The sequence below is a fragment of the Melospiza melodia genome, chromosome 4, assembly GCF_035770615.1.
Source record: "Melospiza melodia melodia isolate bMelMel2 chromosome 4, bMelMel2.pri, whole genome shotgun sequence".
Taxonomy (NCBI): Eukaryota; Metazoa; Chordata; class Aves; order Passeriformes; family Passerellidae; genus Melospiza; species Melospiza melodia.
Window position 1 is genome coordinate 83824863 of NC_086197.1, and position 19642 is coordinate 83844504.

General features: G+C 42.5%; 1 protein-coding gene across 4 annotated transcripts in view; it reads left to right on the top strand.

Moving 5' to 3' along the window:
- Positions 1–19642, top strand: part of PLXNB2 (plexin B2) — a 252000-nt gene that overhangs the window by 10507 nt on the left and 221851 nt on the right. The gene's annotated exons all lie outside the window — the stretch shown is intronic.

Genomic DNA, 19642 nt, shown 5'->3' on the forward strand with positions numbered 1-19642 from the left:
TGCTTTCTCAGGCCTTTCACGTGTAATAACTTGGCATGGATAGGCAGGTCTCTGTCCCAAGCTGAGATGTTCCAACACCATGCCAATAATTCAGTGGCATCAGTCAGATGAAACTGGCATACTTACTGGAATACCACAAGTCTGGGCTACTTCGTGAGTAGGTTTGGTGCCCAGACTACCATCTATGCAAGCCACTGTATGCATAGGGTCCTGTAGGTTTCTTGACTGGGAACTTCAGCATGGTGGTTTTGCTGCTGTCTTTAGCAAGCAATTTAATTTCTCTGTGATTTTTGTGGCGTGTTTTGTTTTGTTGTGGGGGGGGAGGGGTGTGGGTGGGTGTTGGTTTTGTTGTTGGTTTGTTTTTTTTTTTCATTGCTTCACTTTGGGGTATTTTGGGAAATCTGTAGAGAAAAGTACAATTTGGTGGTATTTTTGTCAAGTATAAGTAGGGCAAGTAGATGCTGCAGCATTCCTTCTTGACCAGAAAGGATGGGGACCTGCTAATTCTCTTAAATTATCCCATGTTGCTTTCCCAAAAGCCCCTATGCAAAAGTAAACCTTGCATCCCCAGATTTCCTGGCTTGAGGAAAGCCTCCTCCAAAGCACTTTCACATCGTGCTCTCTGTATCCATGAGATGGCTTGGCAGGAAGGAGCATTTTTGTTCCAAGTGGGTTAGCAGCAGGCACAGACCATCATTCAATGATATGAAATCTTCAGTGGCTGCTCTGCTGTAAGTAGTTCCTGCCTTCACTGGCCAGTACCTGCTTGGTTGTACTGTTTTGTGGAGCTGTGCTGTGGGCTGGACAGGAGAGCTGATCTAGCATTAGACTGTATTTTATGTAGTTGTTATGTGGCTTTGAAAAAAAGTATTTAGACATTTCCTTTCATTGCTGCTGTATTTCAGAGCATGGCTGTGCAAATGCATGATAATTTGCAATGTTGGACTGAGAAGCTGGAAGGCAATCCCCACACCCCACCCCATCAAAAAAAAAAAAAAGGAAGAAGAGGATTCAAGACTTGCTTAAAGTGATTTCATTGCCAAGTTCTTTGTGCTATCAAGCCCCGCCTGTGTCTGTAGCTCTCTTCCCTTCCTGCCGGTCCCATCCTGGGTGGCCCCATTAGTCAGGGAAGAAGAGGCTTTTGCAAACTGAGTGAGGGTGTTGAGTTTGTACTTTCAATAGCAACCATGCTCCTGTGTAGCTGTTCTTTCATTTCAAATAATATGAGGTGGCTTTAAACTAAATACAGCCCTTTTACATAGATCTGGCTGGTGCCCTTATTCTCTCTGGGTGCTCTAAATATTGTGTCCCTGTGCACTTGGTGAGGAAACTTTTGGTGTCAGTTTTCTTTCTCAGCTGATGACCTCCAGTGCACTGCTAGCACTCTCCTGAAGCATTAACCATGCACAGAGTCACTTCCTTTCCCCTCTTACCTCAGTTTAAAAGACTTTGCTCTTGAATCTTGTAAATGGGGTGATAATTTCAAAGCAAACAGCTTCCAGTCCTTTCTTGCCAACTTTTGCCCACAAGGTATGCAAAGTAAACAGAGCAGTTAGGAAATTAGTTATGTGCTTTCCCTCCTAGTGCAAGGCATCCCAGGATGGTTCCTAGCCCTCTAAGTAATGAATAAAGGGAGAGATGGAGAACTGACCTGCCCGAGTTGCATTTTAATGTATGGAGCCATTTCACAGATCATTCATATTTTACAAGCTTTAGGAAAACCTTGTAAAATGTTAGGCTTTAAAAAATCTCTACTATTCATATATTGAACATAAAAGTGTTTTATTGCTTGCAGCAGAGAAAGAAAACTGAAATACTTAGGATGGGCTAAAAGAAATACAGAGAATTTTCTTCACATGTTAAAAAATAGCTTTCAAGCAGACTTCACCTAAATACAAGGAAGATTCTTACCTCTGGCAGGCTTTTGGGGGGAGCTTAGAAGGATTTTTCAGCACTACTATGATATTTATAGGTTTGATTTGGAAACTGAATCTGGATGCTATATATAATGGTGGGTATGCAGCAGTTATAGGGTACAATACCTGTAACAGGGTATACAGATGCCATTTTGGTGCATTTATTAAAAGGAGACAAGTCTAGGCAACTATTAAAAAATGTGACTTTGAAAAAGTTGATTAATAAATTGTTAATGCTTAATATATTTAGCTCCATCCTAGGTATTGAACAGTCTTTACTAATTGATTTATAGGAAAATTTGTTAAATGTGAAAATTAGACATAAGGTTATCTACTGAGAGGCTTAGCTACAAGGTGATGGTGAGGCTGAAAAGGGGAAAAACCATTATGTGATCTCCTCCAAATGAGATAGGGCAGGTCCCAAGAGTACAAGGCCTGCAGGAATTCAAATCAACAGTTGAGTTATAGTCTGAGGCCATGAGCACAAACACAACTTCCATTTTATGCTCATGCATGTGGCAGCACAAGTAGGAAGCTGGAGTTCTCCTGGTCCCAAAAGAAGATCCTTCATTATCAGCTTTACTCCCTTGGCATGACTCAAAGGACAGTATGATAATAACCCATAGTGGTACTTCTTCACACATTTCTATCCACTTCATAAAAGTAGCTCTATGCATGGAGTGTGCTCTACTCCTTTTTAGAAACAGGATCTCTGTTTAAAAAATTATATAAAATTGTATTTATTATATACAATATGTATAATATATTTTATAGTTGCTATCAAGGGTTTTTAAAGGAAAGTATGCTCTGTCTTATGGAAACTTTGCCTTGATGTTTCCCAGCTGAAGGTTATGAAATTCTCTGAAGATGGGTTTTTTTTCATAGAAATTCCTTGAGTTCCATGAATGTTAACTCAAAACACCTGAAAGAATGTAACATATCTGTCTTCTGGAGTATTTCATTTGTACTTGTGCCAAAAGCAGAAAGCTAACTCGGCTGCAAGGACCTAGTTTGGCTGAACTTGTAGTCCCTAGAATATATAAGAAGATTTTTTTTAATATAGATTTAATGCTAAGCTTTTATATTTACTGGAGAGAGAGGAAATATTACAATTTGAGTAAATATTTTAAAGTAATTTATATATATATTAGCCACAAGGAAAGGATAATATGTTCCTGGAATAATTTCTTTTTAAATAGCTGCACTTTATGCAGCATGAACTCAAACATCCCAAACCACACAATTTTTTTGCTCTTTACTTCAAATAAATCTTACCTCAGTTCACATATATCTTTATTTTCCTGAGTGAAATTATGAATTTCCTCTTTACAAACCAAAAAGAGAAGGTGTTGAATTAGCTTCTGCTTAGTGTAGTCTCTTTAAAGCAGACATTGCTTTATAAGATTGACTTCAGCATCTGCTTTTTACCTGTGAATCCTAATGAAGTTAAAGCTGTCCAGGTAATACAATTACAAATGTGATGCAAGTTGTAATGCAAAGCCAGGAGATTGTCAGCCCAGAAACTTTGTGTGTGAGCTGCAAATCACCAGAGTAACCTTCTCTTCAGTACATACCCGTTCCCATTCTCTGTCCATCTCCTGGGAAAGAAAAGGCAGCAGTAGCCAATGGGAGAAATTGCAACTTCCTGGCTCTACTTGATGCAGAGGTTAACAAACCACATAGGAGTCCAGATTTTTTATTTTTTGTCATTGTGTGGCTGTTTGAATGGCTTTCCTCTTGCTCTGTGGGCAGACAGAAGGTATTGTCTTATCTACTTTTCTGTCACAGTTACAATAGCCTTGCTTTTTCTTCAGGCTGGGTCTGTTGAGTCTAGTGGGGATAGATAGTATAGTTTTCATCTTCTCAATTGGAGAAACCTGGCAACAGACTGCTGAGTGATGGGAAGGTTAACTAATGGGACCAGTCCTTGAAGGAGCTTTATATTATTTGGCTGTTTGAAGAGGAGTTAAAAAACTTGGTGTCATCTAAGTTAGGTTTTATCTTTGTGGTGTGAGGCTGCACATGTGAAAGTTTGAGAATGCTGGAATATTTTTCTTGTTTCTAAGTTTAGCTATAAATGTCTATGGCCTACTTAATATTAACCTGTTAATAGCAGATTACAAGAAAATCAGATTGCTTTCTTCAAGTAAGCTGTTGGGAAACTCAAGACATTCAGAAAAAGTGAATTAACTGAAGGTGTGGAGATGGAGTTCACCAAACCTCAAGCTACCTGCAGGGCACTCTTGAGAGAGAAAGGGGTACTCTAGAGAGAAATTGACTTTCTACTCTGTGAAGATGGAGGAAGCATCATGCTGACTCATCTTCCCACTTGGGAGTTGCTCTTCAGTGGAGAGGACTATCATTAGATCTTTTTCAGGAAATGAGGTGGCTGCCATGTAACAGGAGAGGAAAGTGAAAGATGGGTCTGTTACTTACTTGCCCAGAATCAGAACTGCATATCCAGGAGTAAAAATCATGTGTCCAAACAACTTTGTTCAGAGACCCTCCAGGGTCTCCTTCTGCAGAGTGACCCTCAGGTGGTGTTTTGGATCTATTTTGTACGCAAATTGTATAAATTCAACTAACGAGATCACACAGATGTTATACAGAGTGCATTTTTGTGCAACTAAATTGAATTGTGAATCTGTACTACTGGGTCCACTTAAAATAAAGTATTACCACATCAGTCATAGCAGAGACATGTGAAGGAAATCCTTTGCTAGCATTCCTAGGGAATGCTGCACATGCTTCACTGTTCCTGGAGTGCAAAATCATTCCTCCCTCCTAAAGAGCATCCAAATGCTTTTAATATTGACCTGGAGATTAAAAAACTCCAACAACAAAGTGTACAGCTAGCATTCTATTACTGTACTGAATAGCTATTAATATGGCTGCTGTGGGAGATGGGGCAGGAAGGGAAGCATGGCTGCCTGGAGCTGCAAACATAACAGCTTCTAAAGTTTTAAAATGCTCCTTCTGCCTCCTCACATGTGCATGCTACCTGCCATCTTGTGTTTGTATTTGGTATGTTGATTTGGGGAAAGATTTGATTTGACACTACAGCACAGCTTGAGGAACCAGCTGTACAGAATATTAATATCTGATCTTATTTCATTAATATCAATTTCAGGCCTGCATTCCAGAGAGGGTTAATATTAAGCTGGTTTTAATAACAGCAATATTTTCCAGATTCCTAGACAAAATGCACCAGCTGGTTTGCACTAAATTTTACAGTGCAGGAGACAAGGAACAGACTTCCTCACAGAAAGGAAACGTGGCACTATAAGTCCTGGGAGAATGGGGAGTTTCAAGCACTGGACAGGATGTCTTGCTTTCACAGTGAGCTCTGGCAAGGGTAACACTGAAAACCAGAGGGACACCAAGTCTTGACTGTGCTCTCACCTTGGTTTCCCATGTTCCTGCTCACCTCAGGCTCTTTGTGTTTCTCTCTCACGGTGAGTGACAGGAAAGCTGTGTGTCTGGGCTGGCTTGTGGCTGTCCACTCCACTCCCTGCATCCCACCTAAAGCAGAAGTGGTTGTAAAACCACTTGCTGGAAGTTGGAGGAAACATTGCAATGCCTGATCTCCTGTGAAACCACTAAATGAGGTCAATAGATATAAATTTTTTTTTTAACAATTCATACATGCAGCCTTGGAAGAAATGAATGAACCATAGCTTCCTTTTTTCCTCTACATTTTTCTACCACATAAAATGGCATAATTAAATAGCAGCTATATTGTTTTACAAATGCCTCTATGCGTGAAATTAGTGTGCTTCCCAAAAAAGCCCTAAAACTGAAAGACACTGCAGTGTTTGTTACAGTAAGTTAGGCCTGTGACATTCTATCCTCTGAGAAATATTCCTGCATGGAATCTCGTTATCCAGTTCATCAACATGCATAATTTCTTCCACTACTCCTAGCTTTGAGTCGAGATTGGATTTTGTGAAGATGTCTGCAGAGGAGTTTTATGTATGGAGCTGTATGAACAGAAAAGGTTAAAAATTGTGGTTGCAGCAGCCGTGAAAAGCTATAGCATAAACGTTCACTGCTTTAAAATATGAAAAAAAACGGTGTCTTTTAAATATCAAAGGGATTAGTATTAATCCAGCACTTGTGATTTTCTTAAATCATGTTATTTGCATAATAATACTCACCACCTGCTATATCTTCAAAGCGCTTTTCAGACATTAACTAATTGATCTTTGTAACACCCCTGTGATGTAAAGACCTGTTATTATCCCCAGTCTGCAGATGTGGAAACCAAGACCCAGAGTAGCTGAAGGAACTTGTTGGGTACAGGGCTGAGGCAGTGACATTGAGGGTGCCATGTCTCTATTGTCCTGTCTTCTGGCAGTTCCCACTTCCAGGGCCAGCTACAGTTTCTTCTTGCCTGCCTTTAGGAACAGAAAAGGAATGGATTTATTTTTTTGTGTCTTTGGAGGGATATTGTTGGGGGATGTTTGTTTTGATTTTGGGGGTCTTCTGCTAAATGATTTTGCTTTTGTTTTCACTTGCCCTGTAGTCAAAGACAGATAAGACAAAAAGGCTTTTTATGTCTTCTTGTTGTCTGTGTGCACCACAGTGAACATTGAGAGCTTTTGAGCACCTTTTTCCTTTGTTCAGGACTCAGTATGGTCTTCTTAAAATACAAGAAGATCCATCTCAATATGAGAAAGAAGAATGTAAAGAACTTTACGCTGAGGGTGGCAGAGCACTGGAACAGGCTGCCCAGGGAGGCTGTGGAGTCTCCCTCTCAGGAGACATTCAAACCCACCTGGACGTGTTTGTGTGTAACTGCTTCTGGTGGCCCTGCCTTGGCAGGGATTGGACTAGATGATCTCAAGAGGTCCCTTCCAACCCTAACAATCCTGTGATTCTCTGATTCCTGTTGGTAGTTTTATGGTCAAACTTGCCCCTGCTTGTCAGAGTAAGAAATTATTAAAATGAGAAGTGACAGGGTGAGTTGCTTATTGTTATAAAATTTAAATACCTGTTTCCATCCTGTGCTGGCAGTGAGCAGCCATTCCCAGGTGCCTGCCGGAGGAGCAGCTGCTGTCTGTGTTCAAGGGCTGTGGAAGGCTGGGGTGGTGATGCCACCAGGATGGCAGCAGGTTCCCAACATCTGCCTCTCGGTGTTCCTTCACCAGGTGTCTGGGGTGTTCCAGCCCTCGGTGGTGTGGGGGACAGGCAGGTGATGTGTAGGTTCCCCCAGTCTCTGTCACTGCTTTCTTTGGAGCAGAGCTTGGTAAAGTGCCAGGTGGGCCTTGGGAAGTGCTGTGTACCTGAGCAAAATGAGGCAGAAATGGAGGACAGACAGGTGTCACACACCTCAGTCCAAGAAGAGATATTAAAAGCTCTTTCATGGGTAATAATCTGACTTTAAAATGAGGTATTAAAAAAAAATGTTACAGTCCCTTTAATCTGGCAGTGTCACTTCAATACTTAGTGCAAGGGCTTAACATTAAAGTGAATGTATTTGTTTTTACAGATGTTTCAATGGCATTATCTCATGCAGGAAAGTAAATCTTATTGATGGAGCACTTGGAGCCCATCAGTGCAGTTTCAGACCAAACCTCAGGGAAAGCTTGTGACATGCCACCTTCCAGGAGATGATTTTGTGATTTCCCAAGTGCAGTATTTATGCCCTCACAAGGGCTGCAGCAGTGACAAACAAGCAGATTTACTTCAACGAGTTATGGACATGGCTATATGTGCTTGCTTTAGTTATTTGGCCAAACAGGGGGCCAGGAGAGGTGAGGAGCTGGAGCACGAATCACTCTGAATCCTGTTGTACTCCAGCTGGGACAGATGGGCTGTAATCTCTCTTTAGGACACAAATTACAGGGTTTGCAGACCTTTGCATGCTGTGGATTGTTTGCTTCTCTTCACTCTTGGAACACCATTTCCATACACCTCTGTTGATTCAGGACAGAAAGGGGTCCAGCATCAGGTGACAGTGTTGCTTGTCTCATGAGGTGCTCCCTCCATGATTTGTGTCATTTTCAGGTGAAAGGGGTGAAACTGGTGAGTTCTTTGTGAAACACTGATCCTAGAGGGAAGGGCAGCTTAGGAGAGGGAGGAGAGTGGGCAAAGCTCAGGTCATGCTTCAAGTGAAGCTTGGAGGCAGCTGAAGCACTCCAGTGATGGTTATTGTGCTAGTCATGGAGAGAAGTAGATAAAAGGTGGATCCTGTAGCAGGACTGGAAGCATGGGGCAGGGCACAGATGGTGAATTCAGCTTGTGGGAGGCGTTGTGTCAACCCAGTGTGCTACTCTGGCAGCCTTGCACTGCTTGGGAGAAGGGTTTGGCTGTGGTGTGCTCCCAGCAGCTGCAGTGGTGCCACATTGCTTCCTTCCCTGACCGAGGGCAGGGCAGGCCTCACTCCAATGGGAGCCAGCAGCACAAGAGTCTCAAAGGGAAGTTGCCATGGTCACAACTGTATCAGATGTTTTTATTTTTTGTGGCCAAGAGCAGCAGCTTGTGCAGTGACCTGTCACTTGGCTCTTGTGCTTGGGCAGTGTTGCTGGGGCTGGTGGCAAAGAAGAGGTTGAGCTTCCTTGGTCTTGCTTGGCAAGTACTTTTTGACCATGAGATCATGTCAGAATTACAACAGGGACAGTGAGGCCCTGGCTTCTGAAACATCCGATGGAGGTATGCCCTCTGTCTCCTGAATTTGTTTTGGTTTAGATCTGAAACTGCTGGAAGGTGATTGTTGTATTACTAATGGCAGATGTACCAAAAGGAGTTGTAGAACACTTCTTATTGTAACATACTTCTTGTAATGGGCAAAAACGTTTTTAAACCCAAACCTATCATTTTTCTCTCTCTCCCTCCCTTAAAGTAACCAGAGGAATAAAAATATTGTTGGCACTCAAGCTTATGTTTCAGACTTGGGATTTGTTTCTTTAAGCTTGATGTTTATGAAGGATGCAGGGCTCTCTGCAGCAGTGAATGACATCCTACTTAGGTCCAGCTGAAGTTTCTCCATAGGATCCCATCAGAGGGCCTCAATTCTGGACTGCAGACAACATCAAATGCAATTTATTCTTGGCCCTTAGATCAGCCAATTTTTTTTTAATTCTTTTTTTTATTATTATTCTGAATACCTACTCAGTTTTGGGACTGAGCTGATAGCTTCCTAGGAAACTTGGGCAGCTATCAAATAGTTAGTTTTGATCTCTTTTCTTGTGGACTCTTCTGTAATATCAGCCCATGTGAGATGTCTCAGCAAACTCAGTTTATTTAAAAGAACATTTAAAATAATGGAAAATAGATTTAAGTAGGGATTTGAAGAAGCCGTATGCAGATGGAGTCCATGCTCTGTCATAAGGCAGAGAATCAGCTGTAGTTAAGCCATTCATTGAACCTCCTCCTCTAAAGGAAGAGACTTGGTAGCTGTCATTCCTCTGCTCGACAGTTATTACTGTCAAGTTTTTCCCGATGTTTATCCTGCAACTCCTGGATGCTGTTTAGGTCTCTTGTCTTTAATAGACATGGTGAACAGTTCATTCCCTTCCTCTGTGACTAATTTCTCCCTAGTTGAATACTCAGTAAAAGCTAAATCACTTGCCAATAATTCTTGGGTCCTTGAAACAGCAAAAAAGCAAGCTTTTAAACTGGCTAGTGTTCACTTAAGAAATAACACTATTTTGGCAACTTATACAGCCTTGAACTTGTTTGTGAGCTGACTATAGACTCTGTAACTGGATAGGTTTGTTTAGTAAACTTTTTAAAATCTCTCACCTTTTAAAATCCAATTTTTTCCAGACTGGGGTTATAAATGGGGTTCTGTGCCTCTTGTTTAATTTTGCTGTGAACAGAACAGCTAGTGTCTTCATTCAAGGGCCTGCCTTGCTTTGTACCGGCTGATTTACAATACAATGTGTAAATGTAGTAGCAGTCTGGAACAAAGGAGAGCCTGTTTATCCAAACAAATTTGAGGGTGAGGGTGAAGAGGTAAATTGCAGCCTGTTCACTGAGCTGCAGCTTGAAAGCAGAACCAAACGCAGGGGAAACGTGACAGGCAAATGACTGGGGGGGGGAAGGCTTGGCTCAGCGTCCCTGTAATTTTAGGGTAGTGCTGACCCAAGGAGCCCAGGCGAGCTGCCGGTGTGCCCAGGTGCTTGCTGGTCCTTTGGAGGAGCTTCACTGGCAATTAAAGACTTTCTGTAGATGGTTTTTGTGCTTTGCTCAGAGCAGTTCTGTAGTCAGTTGTGCAGAATCCACTGTAACCTCTTGGCAGGTGTTGCTGTGGTTCTCCAGTCTGCTGTGCCTTAGCTGATTGCTTTTACTTGTCCTGAACTGAAGCCAGCAAACACATTTCTTGGATTTAAGTATTCTGGGTATTTTAGCCTTATTGTTGAGCTTGAGTATTTCAGCTATAACAGCTAAGTCTATTAGCAAAGAGATTAAATTGTGAAGAAGTTATATTGCCTTGTCCAGACATGAAAAATAAATTGTTAGAAATAGGCTTCCATCCAAGGCATGATCACTCCTGCAAAACGAATTGGACAGAAATACTGTGGTGCTTTTCTGTGCCTTGCATGCTCGGTCTTTGCACTTCCTGTAAATGAGTTTGCTACCTAATTATGGACCAGGTTAAGGAGGATCACCTATTCCAACTGTATTGATAGTGCTTCCTAAGGTTGCAATAGAGGCCTGGTTTGCTCAAAATCTATTTTTTATTCTGCTTCTGCTACCATGTAACATTTTGAAAGGGTGATTTGCAGAGCAAGGAAGGCTGGGACTGAGTAAGGTGAACTCTTTTTTCAGGCAGCTCATCAGCTTCTTGGCTCAGTCACATCCTGCGTGCTGTGTAGTATTTACTGTTGTACCAAGAAACATGAAGTTCCATCTGTCCTTTGTTTTCCTGCCCATTAAGTACAAAATTCATTTTGGTTTAGCAGAGCTTTCCTCTAAACTTTTGCTGAGTTATAAATTATGGCTTTTCTGAAATCTTCAGCCTTGCCTGGGGGAAGAACACTTTAATTTGGTTTAACAGTAGATGAGTAATCTAGCTACAGATAGTGATTTTTCAGTTCAGCTGCAGTCAGCTTCTTGCTCCAACTGTTCCACTAAAATTTCAGAGGTGGCAATCAATTCCCAGCCAGCCTTGTTTATCCTCCCCTTGACTTTTCTTGTTCTCTTTTTAGTCTATGGTGCTGAAAAGTACCATCTTATAAAGCATGCATGCTCTATTCCTGTTAATGGTTTTCAACACAATTTTGTTAAGTCAGATTGCTGAACTGTTTTTCTCTGTTCGGTCATCAGCTAGAATTTTAGCACAGATACTCAAATATTTCATGCTTGCTACTTCAAAACAGATGAACAGTATCTCTTCAGGAATGTAGTTTAGCTTCTCATATCTGTTTTGGTTCTTTCCACTGTAAAGTGGAAAGAACTGGGTTAGCATTAGTTAAACTAGTTTATCTTGTTCTCTATATACATAAATATGAAGTTCTCATTTGGCATGCAGGTCCATTTTATGGGCATCCAGGCTTGGAACACATCCTTCCAACATCAGCAAGATCTGTTCTTTGGGTGGGTGAATGGATGGGCCAGGAAAATGGGCCTGCAAGCACAGGGGAAGGTGTGCCAAGGCCAGCAGGGAAGCTCCTGTTTGGGGTCATGGAGCACTTTTCGGGGCATTTGGGTGCAGAAGAGAGGTACCCTGATGATGTGGAAGCTGCTGCCCCAAAGGTAATGGCAGGTCAGCAGATGGAATGCACTGCTCTTGAGATGCTTGTTTTTGTTCCTCTAATTAGTATGTAAGGTTAATTTCCTCTTGAGTATGTGAAAGAGGAAGGCTCAGTCTTGAGGGACTAAAGCTGCCTGGAGGAGTGGGGGGGGGTTGTTTTGTTTTGTTTTAAGCAACTCAGTGTGGTATGCACTGTTCCTTGATGGAAGGACAGAAACTTCATAGCTCTTGTTTTAAAGGCTATGGGTCAGCCCGTAAATGTTATTAATTTCATATGGAGTGGCTAAACTTCCTGCTGACTTAGGTAATGTACCCACTGAGCTTGGATAAAAGGTTAGAGATGGCAATTATGGAAAAATCTTTTTCCATTAAGCTTTTGTAAGCTCAACCAAGCCACTGTCAATAATTACTCTTTTTTCCCTGCTATTGTGGACTGACTCTAATCCAGACTTGGTTTATTTAATTTTTTTTCTTGCTTGAATGTGCACACTCAAGATATATGGAGAATATCAAGCAACATGGAGTACACACTGAGCAAATGCATTTGCTGGGATGTACCTGGTGTGTCAAACAGTGAATAGATTTACAGTGTAAGTGGTCATAACTGGGCTGTAAAAGTGCATGGTTTTGTGCTTTTAATTCTCTGTTTGTCTCTTAAGTTGAACAAGGCATCTTGAAGAGCGGCATTGGGCTGGAGGAGGGGGTACCAGGAGGACTAGAAATAGCAGCTGTTTGTTTATGCCAGAATTTTTATTCTCTCTCTTCCTTCTCCCTTTCCTAGGGATAGTCTTATGTATTCCACCCACTCTCATTCCCTTCTGGTGAATGTGTGCTCCAGGACCATATGTGCTTGTAGAGATATACTTCAAAGGAAATTCTAGACTGCCTAGAGAAGCTGCTTGAGTTTAGACGAGGCCTGAATTTGCCGACTGCTGCAGCATTTCTTTTGAAGAACCACATGGCAGTGCTGCTGTTTCTTTCCTTCAGCACCTTTACACACCGATGAACACCCTTAGACCCTAAAGCAAGTGAGCTGCTGATAGGTGTACTGTGTATGAACTAAAGCAAGCTGAATTTCACTTCAAGGCATCAGCTCAGCTGGGCTTTTTGGTGGCTAGTTGACATGCTTTAGATTTCATTATGTATTTGCCCAGCAGTGAAGATAATATGAGGTTTCTTTTTTCCCCTCCATGCACAATGATTTCTTCAAAGAAGATTTTACCAGGTGGTTTTCTAGAAAGGTGGGAGCTTGCCCCAGCTGATTCAGGGACGCTGTATTACCAAGCCATTATTTCTGGCTGCAGACCAAAAGGACCTTGTCTGTGTCTGCTCTGCTGTGGCCATTCTTGGTTAGATGCCTACTTTCTGTTTGACAAACCTCTGCAGATTCTGGATGGCTTCCATATGGATGCTGTGGTATTAAACTGAATATGCTAAACATACTCCTTGTTGAGGAATGCAGGGCATCTGGTGCAGATTTTGGCATCCTTTTCCTTCCAAAAAACAGAATTGTACAATAGCTGCTCCATTCTAGCAGCAGCAGATTTTGAACCTGGACTGGATTGAAGTTAAATCTTTGCCAGGGGTTGTCCATTACATTTTGTAATATGAAACATTGACCTTTCATATGAAATGCATTTATTTTATATGAAAGCATTTATTTTATATGAAGGCATTTTTTTAAAGTCCATTTTTATGGGTATTTGGTCCACTACTCTTGAAGAATGAGTGACTGGCAGATGTGTCAGTAGACTTCTATAGCATCTTTCACACTTTATGTGCTCTAATCCATGGGGCAGATCGTTATTAGTTTGTTTCTGTAAACACCGGTTTCATATCTCAGACAGGGTGATCGTGTTTGTAGCTAGCTGGAGGTAAGGGAAGGAAAATAGTTTGATTTTTTCACAGGTGTTGCCATGCAGTCATGCATTCCCTTCCCCAGACTTCACTCTTTGGTCAGCCATGAAATGCAGAATGTGAGGGTGTGTATGGAAACTGTCAGCTAAAGAAACACCCTCTGGATGTGGGGAATTGGTTGTATTAGGGATGAGCAGTCTTGCTTGCTCGCACCCTAAGCCAGCAGCATGAAATTGCTTTTAGATACTTGAAAACAGCAAAAGAAAATTGCTTCTCCCCCTCACCCTGCCTTTGGAAGAGCATGTTCTTGTTAGCTGGGCTGCTTGTAAAGGTGGGACTCTCTTTGTTATCCCTGAGATGGTCTGGTGGTGTGCTGAGAGGGCTTCTCGCCTCCCCGACCACGTATTTGTTTCCCTATTATTCACAGCTGGTGGAGTGTTTGTGTTCACAGGATTATTTGTTTACAAATGATATCGTTTCTCCTGAGACATCTTCTGATGATGATCAATGGCTCAGTTACTTTTAATAAAGCTGAGGCAGTCAGACACAGGAATTCTTTTGAAGTTGTTGAGGCCTCATCTGAGTCATATAATACCTTAAATGAAAACAGAGCAAATAGGAAATGTAGAAACGAATGACAGGTGTTGGCAGGAGGGATGTTTAGGAAGTTTATAGCTTTCACATCTTTCTTTTCTGCTCAGGGCGGATGATTGTTCTGCCTTTAGGCACAGACAAGCTGCAAATGAGAAGATGGTGGAGAAAAATGGGGAGCAGTGGCGTGATGGGAGGTGTGTGATGGATCTGACTGAACAGATCTTTCTTCAGCACAGGCAAAGCTCTTTGTTCTGGTGGACCATGTTCAGCACTTAGTGCTGATGCCCTTGTCCCCAGGAAGGTGGTCACAGGGTAGAGCTGGCTGGAGGCCAGGACTCAGCAGCTCAGTTTCTGACAAGGACAGATCTCCCAGGACCTCCAGCAATGATTAGTTCTGAGATGCCCTGGCAGGAACTGAGTGGTTTTGGGACCTGTTTGGAAGCTGATTCAGTGGTCTATAAGAGATATTTTCTTATGTTCCAGTTGTCCCCAGCCTTGCTACCTGGGAATGTCCATAGGACTATTTAAGCTATTTGCCAATTCAGACTGCACATAGGCTTTAGCCAAACTAGCAAAGCAGTGGTGCTTTTCTGCAGATTTGGTTAAAGGGCATCTTTGAATGCTACACTTGACCTTTTCTTTCATAGGAATGGACACATAAGGGTAAATGCTGAGTGAGGATTTCTCTGTTGTTCACCTTTCCAATATTATGGAACTTAAAGACTTTTATGGCCTTTAAAACTCCTCTAGATAGAATAGCTCCTCAGAGGTGCCAAAAAGGTTGGGTTTCAGGAAAAAAACTCAATTATGAGTAATAGGTGTGTTGTGCTGATAGTTTTTGTAACCCTGGGCATTTGCTACTGAAGAAGATCCAGAGTCTTCTTTCCCCTTTCACCTTCCCATCCCATCAGCCTCCAAGCTTTCTGAGCCAGCACATACTGTTACCTCTTAACCTCTCTCACTTCTCTGCTGTGCTGCTGCATGGATGAACAGTTGACAGGTGATGCTCTCTGGCATGGCTGTGGCAGGCTGCTTATTGTTTTGCCATTAGCTGAGTGTCATTTCCCATGGCACCCAGTACCAGACCATAGTCTGAGAGCCCTTACCCTAGTCCTGTGGGGCTTGCTTGCTCCTACACAGCTACTGAAGGGCACTGCTGATTTTCCACCTTCCAGAAGAGGTCTAACTATGTGTGGGTACCCTGGTTTAGGTATTGGCTCATACTAACCACCACTAACTTTTGGGGACAGATTGATGTGGCCTTTCTTTCCTGAGATGACATTATCACAAAATGGTTGAGAATTGGAAGGGACATCTGGAGGTCATCTGGTCCAACATTCCTGCTCAAGTAGCTCCTCCTAAAGTCAGCCATTTCGAGTATCTCCAAGAATTGACAACTACATCTGGGCAACTACATCTACATCTGGACAGTGTTTGGTCATCGTTGCAGTAAAAAAGTGTCTCCTGATGTTCAGAAGGAATCTCCTGTGTTTCATTTTGTGCCCCTTGCCTCCGGTCCTGTCACTGGCACTACTGTAAAGCAGCAGGCTCCACGCTCTTTGCACTCTCCCTTCAGCTATTTATATATATTGACAAGATCCCCCACAAGCCTTCTCTCCTCCAGACTGAACAGTTACTGCTCTGTCAAGTTTTCTTCACAGGAGAGGTGCTCCAGTCCCTCAATTGTATTGTGGCTCTTGGTTGAACTCTTTCTAGTATGTTGATGTCTCTCTTGTACTCAGCCCAGAACTGGATATAGTACTCCAGGTGTGGCCTCACCTCCTCAACCCACTGGTAACACTCCATCTGATGCAGCCCAAGACACCACAGGCTTTCTTTGCATGTCTCTCACTCATGCTGAACCCAGTATACACCAGGACCCCCAGCTCATTTTCTGCCAGACTGCTTTCCAGCTGGGTGGCCCTCACCATACTCTGATGTCTGGGGCTGTTCCCCACTGGTGCAGGACTTTGCACTTCTCATTGTTCATGAGGTTGGACAATGGACCTGTTGGTCCATTTCTTGAGTCAGTCAAGGTCCCTCTGTGTGGCAGCACGACTCTGGTGTATCAGCCACTCCTCTTGGTTGTGTGCCATCTGCAAGCTTGCTGTGGGTGCATTGCCCCATCATCCAGATGACTGATGATGATGGTGAACAGTACTGGACCCAGTACTGGTCTCTGGAGAGCACTGCTGGTCACTGGCTTGAACTTTGCACTGATGATGGGTATGAGTTTTCTGGTGCCAGGCTCTAACAGCAGGGAGGTGGGATTAAAAAGTCCCTTGACTGGCTCTTGCTGGAAGCTGATGGAAGCTTGTGTGAGCAAGGTGCAGAGACACAGAGAGTTGGGGCAATATTTGCAAGAAATTTTGCTTGACAGGGGAGGAGGAGAGCTTTCAGAGGGAGATGTGTATTTGTCTTGTAGGTTAATGCCAACTTGTACAATTCTATCACTAGTCTTGAAAATAGTTTATCACTAGCTTAAATCCCCAGCTTCTGGAGTCAAATGACTGAGGGAATGTAAGCATTTTCTTAACAAAATATGAATCTCCTTGTTCCTGGTATTAACTTGAGAAGGAAGAGCAATTTAAATCTGAATGCTTAAAAATGAAAGGTAAATAAAAACATGCCTTGTTTGCCACCAGTGGACCTGAGATCATCGATATGATCAGGGCCCAGGTGGCTTTGCAGCCTGCACACCCGGGTGTCTGGGTGGCTCAGGTACTGTGGGACTGCAGGCACCCCATGATAAGGGCTTGCTGCTGGAGTGCATGTGCATTATGTTGAGAGGTGTCGTGCTGCTTGGGCTGCCTCCTTTAATATGCTTGTAGTCATTCTTTGTCTGCAGAAGTAGCTTTCAGGGTGAGTGTTGTTCCCCTTTCTTTATGGGCAAGGGTGGAGTTCGGTGGTTTCCATCCTGCCCCCTGTTCCTTGTGCCTCTTTCTCATTCTCTGCAGCTGGTGGGAACTGCTTCCTCCCCAGCTGATTCAGCTTCTGGAAGGGCTGTGCTTCGTGCCAGACCTGGGAGATGTTTTGATTTGGGGGTGATTTGTTTGGGTTTTTTTAAAGAACACAGTGCTCTTTTGGAGGTTTTATTTTTAAACTCTATGTGTGAACGTGTACCCAGCCTGCCTGTGGTTAGGTAAGCAGCTGAATTAGCACAGGGGAAAGGTGTGGCAGCTCTCCTGTGCAGGCAGGGAGGCAAAGGGGTGGCAGCAGTGGGAAGGAGGGAGCTCCCCAAACCAGCTTTGCCGCTGCCAGAGGATTGGCAAGGCGCAGTGGCATCCTTCCCCAGGTGCTTCTGCACTTTCCACCCCTCCCCAGAGTTGCTGCCCACTTGCTAAAACCTGGTAGAACAGAGTGCAAGGAACTCTGTGAAAGCTGGAGAAACTTTTACTTTAGCTCCTTAGTGACAGAAGTGAAGGCATAGCCTCATCTGCTGCAAGTACAGACAGCCCAACCGGGCTGGAGGGGAGTTGGGGACATTTTGTCCCAGAGTGACAGCAGTCCTGAGCTAGGTGTGCCTTGTCCACCTTGTACACACTTCTACAGCTAAATCATTCTAATTGTGTTCTAGTCCAAACCAAAGTGATCAAGCTCGGGCTGTATCTATGAACACAACGAGTCTTCTCATGCAGGATGAGTCACAAGATCAGTGGAAATGGTTGTGCTGTAATGGAGCTGGAGAGGGGCCGAGGCTGAAGGTCCTGGTACTCTGAATGAGATTTTCAGTGCCTCTGCCTGGGTTCCTCTCCTCTCCAGTAACCTCATTTTTTCCTGCATTGGAGCTGGGTTTATCACAGCCCTGGAAAAGACACAGGCATTAGCTGCGTTGTAATTGCCTTGCTAAGGAACTTCTACTTAGGTATTAGTTTTTCCTGGCTCACCTCTGTGAGGAATCCTGTCTAGCAGCCAAAGAGAGCCGAGCCCTCATAAAAACCACCCATAACATCATCCCTGAGCATCTGGTAGCTGTGTCCCAATTGGCTTGAAGGATCTGTGTACTCGGGGCTTCTGAGCAAAAGCTGTGTGAACCTGCCAGAATAATGCCCTTGGCTGCAAAAAAAAAAAAAAAAAAAAAAAAAAAAGGCACATAGAGTCCAATTACTGCTCTAAGCAGTATAAAATAATGTTAAATAACTCCTGAATTTGAGATTTAATTAAAATGAAAGGCTGCATTGGCATAGCCACTTCTGAATTCTCAGTGAGTGGTAGGAGTTTTCAGCAAGGTCTACAGGAGAAACTTTGAAATTATTCTAGTTGTGCTGGAAGACAGAGATCCAAAAATATTTGGCCTTGCTCACTGTGCTGAACATGTTCCTCTTCATGCTTTTTGTTGCTTGTTCCCAAGTGACAATGACACATTGACTTAAATCATGGGGGAAAAAATAAGATTTTAAAGCAGTTGATTATGAATCATAACAAAACCAATCCAACCACCCTGTACTGGGGTCATAAGAAATATGTAGTTCAGCATTTACAGTCATGAGAAAAAAAAAAGTTTGGAGAACTAAGGCACCCAAAGTAGCCTACAAGTCACTGTGTATTAATACAACTTGACAAGAGTGATTTCTGTCACCCTATCAAACCATGTATTTTCTAGTAATCTTCCTTTATTTGTACCAAGATTGTCTGGTCTGACTGACAGCTAGTTTGCTTGTTCATTCATGGAGTGATCTGTTTTGTTTTCTACATCTATATGATGCTGAAGAAGAAAATTGCAGGTAGGCTTTTTGTAGGGAGACAGGGGAGACAGAGGCTTTCCTGCTCATCTCTGTGTGTGAAAAGTTGCAAGCTGAGTTAAAGGGAGAAAAGAAATCCTATGTTCTGCTGCTGTTTCTGGAATATTGTTATAACAACTTCCTAATGAAGCTCTCATAGTGTGGTGATGGAAGTCAGTCCCAGATGGGCTCTTGGCAAAAATTAATTTGAAGAATTCAAACAGCTTCTTTAAAAATCTGTTTATTTCTGTTATGTGCTACTAATTTAGCTTCCTAAATTTGTTTTTTTTTTTTTTTTTCTTCAAGATAGAAGAATTAACAATCATCTGAGTGTAATAACAATTTTACTAGCTTTTGGAATCATATTCTAAATAGGAGTAATAATGTAACAAATATAACTGCAGTACTTATATTTTATGTTGATAGTGTTTACATTATTGAAGGGAACCACAAAGCTATATTCTGCTTGGACCTTTTGTTCCAGAAAAATAAATTCTAAGCACTTGGGCTTTCCTGAATTAAATGTTTTCTGAGAGGGACAGTAAAACCAATCCAGCCTTGGAAGTCCTGGCCTCTTTGCCAGGATGGTCAATGTGATGTTGAACAATACTTGGGCAAGTGCATTCATGAAATGCATTTATGAAATGGCATGATTGAAAGATGCAAACCTATTTAGTTATCTACTGGCAGTAGATAACTAAATTTAGCAGTTATACACATGCTAAATTTCCACTGTTGCTGCATCACTTAAGTATGCTCTGAAGTACAACTTCTTCCATGAATCTTGCAATATTTCATAGGGTATTTTTTCTTTAAGCCCAGTTCCCTGAAGTCACGCTATAAATAATTCCAGC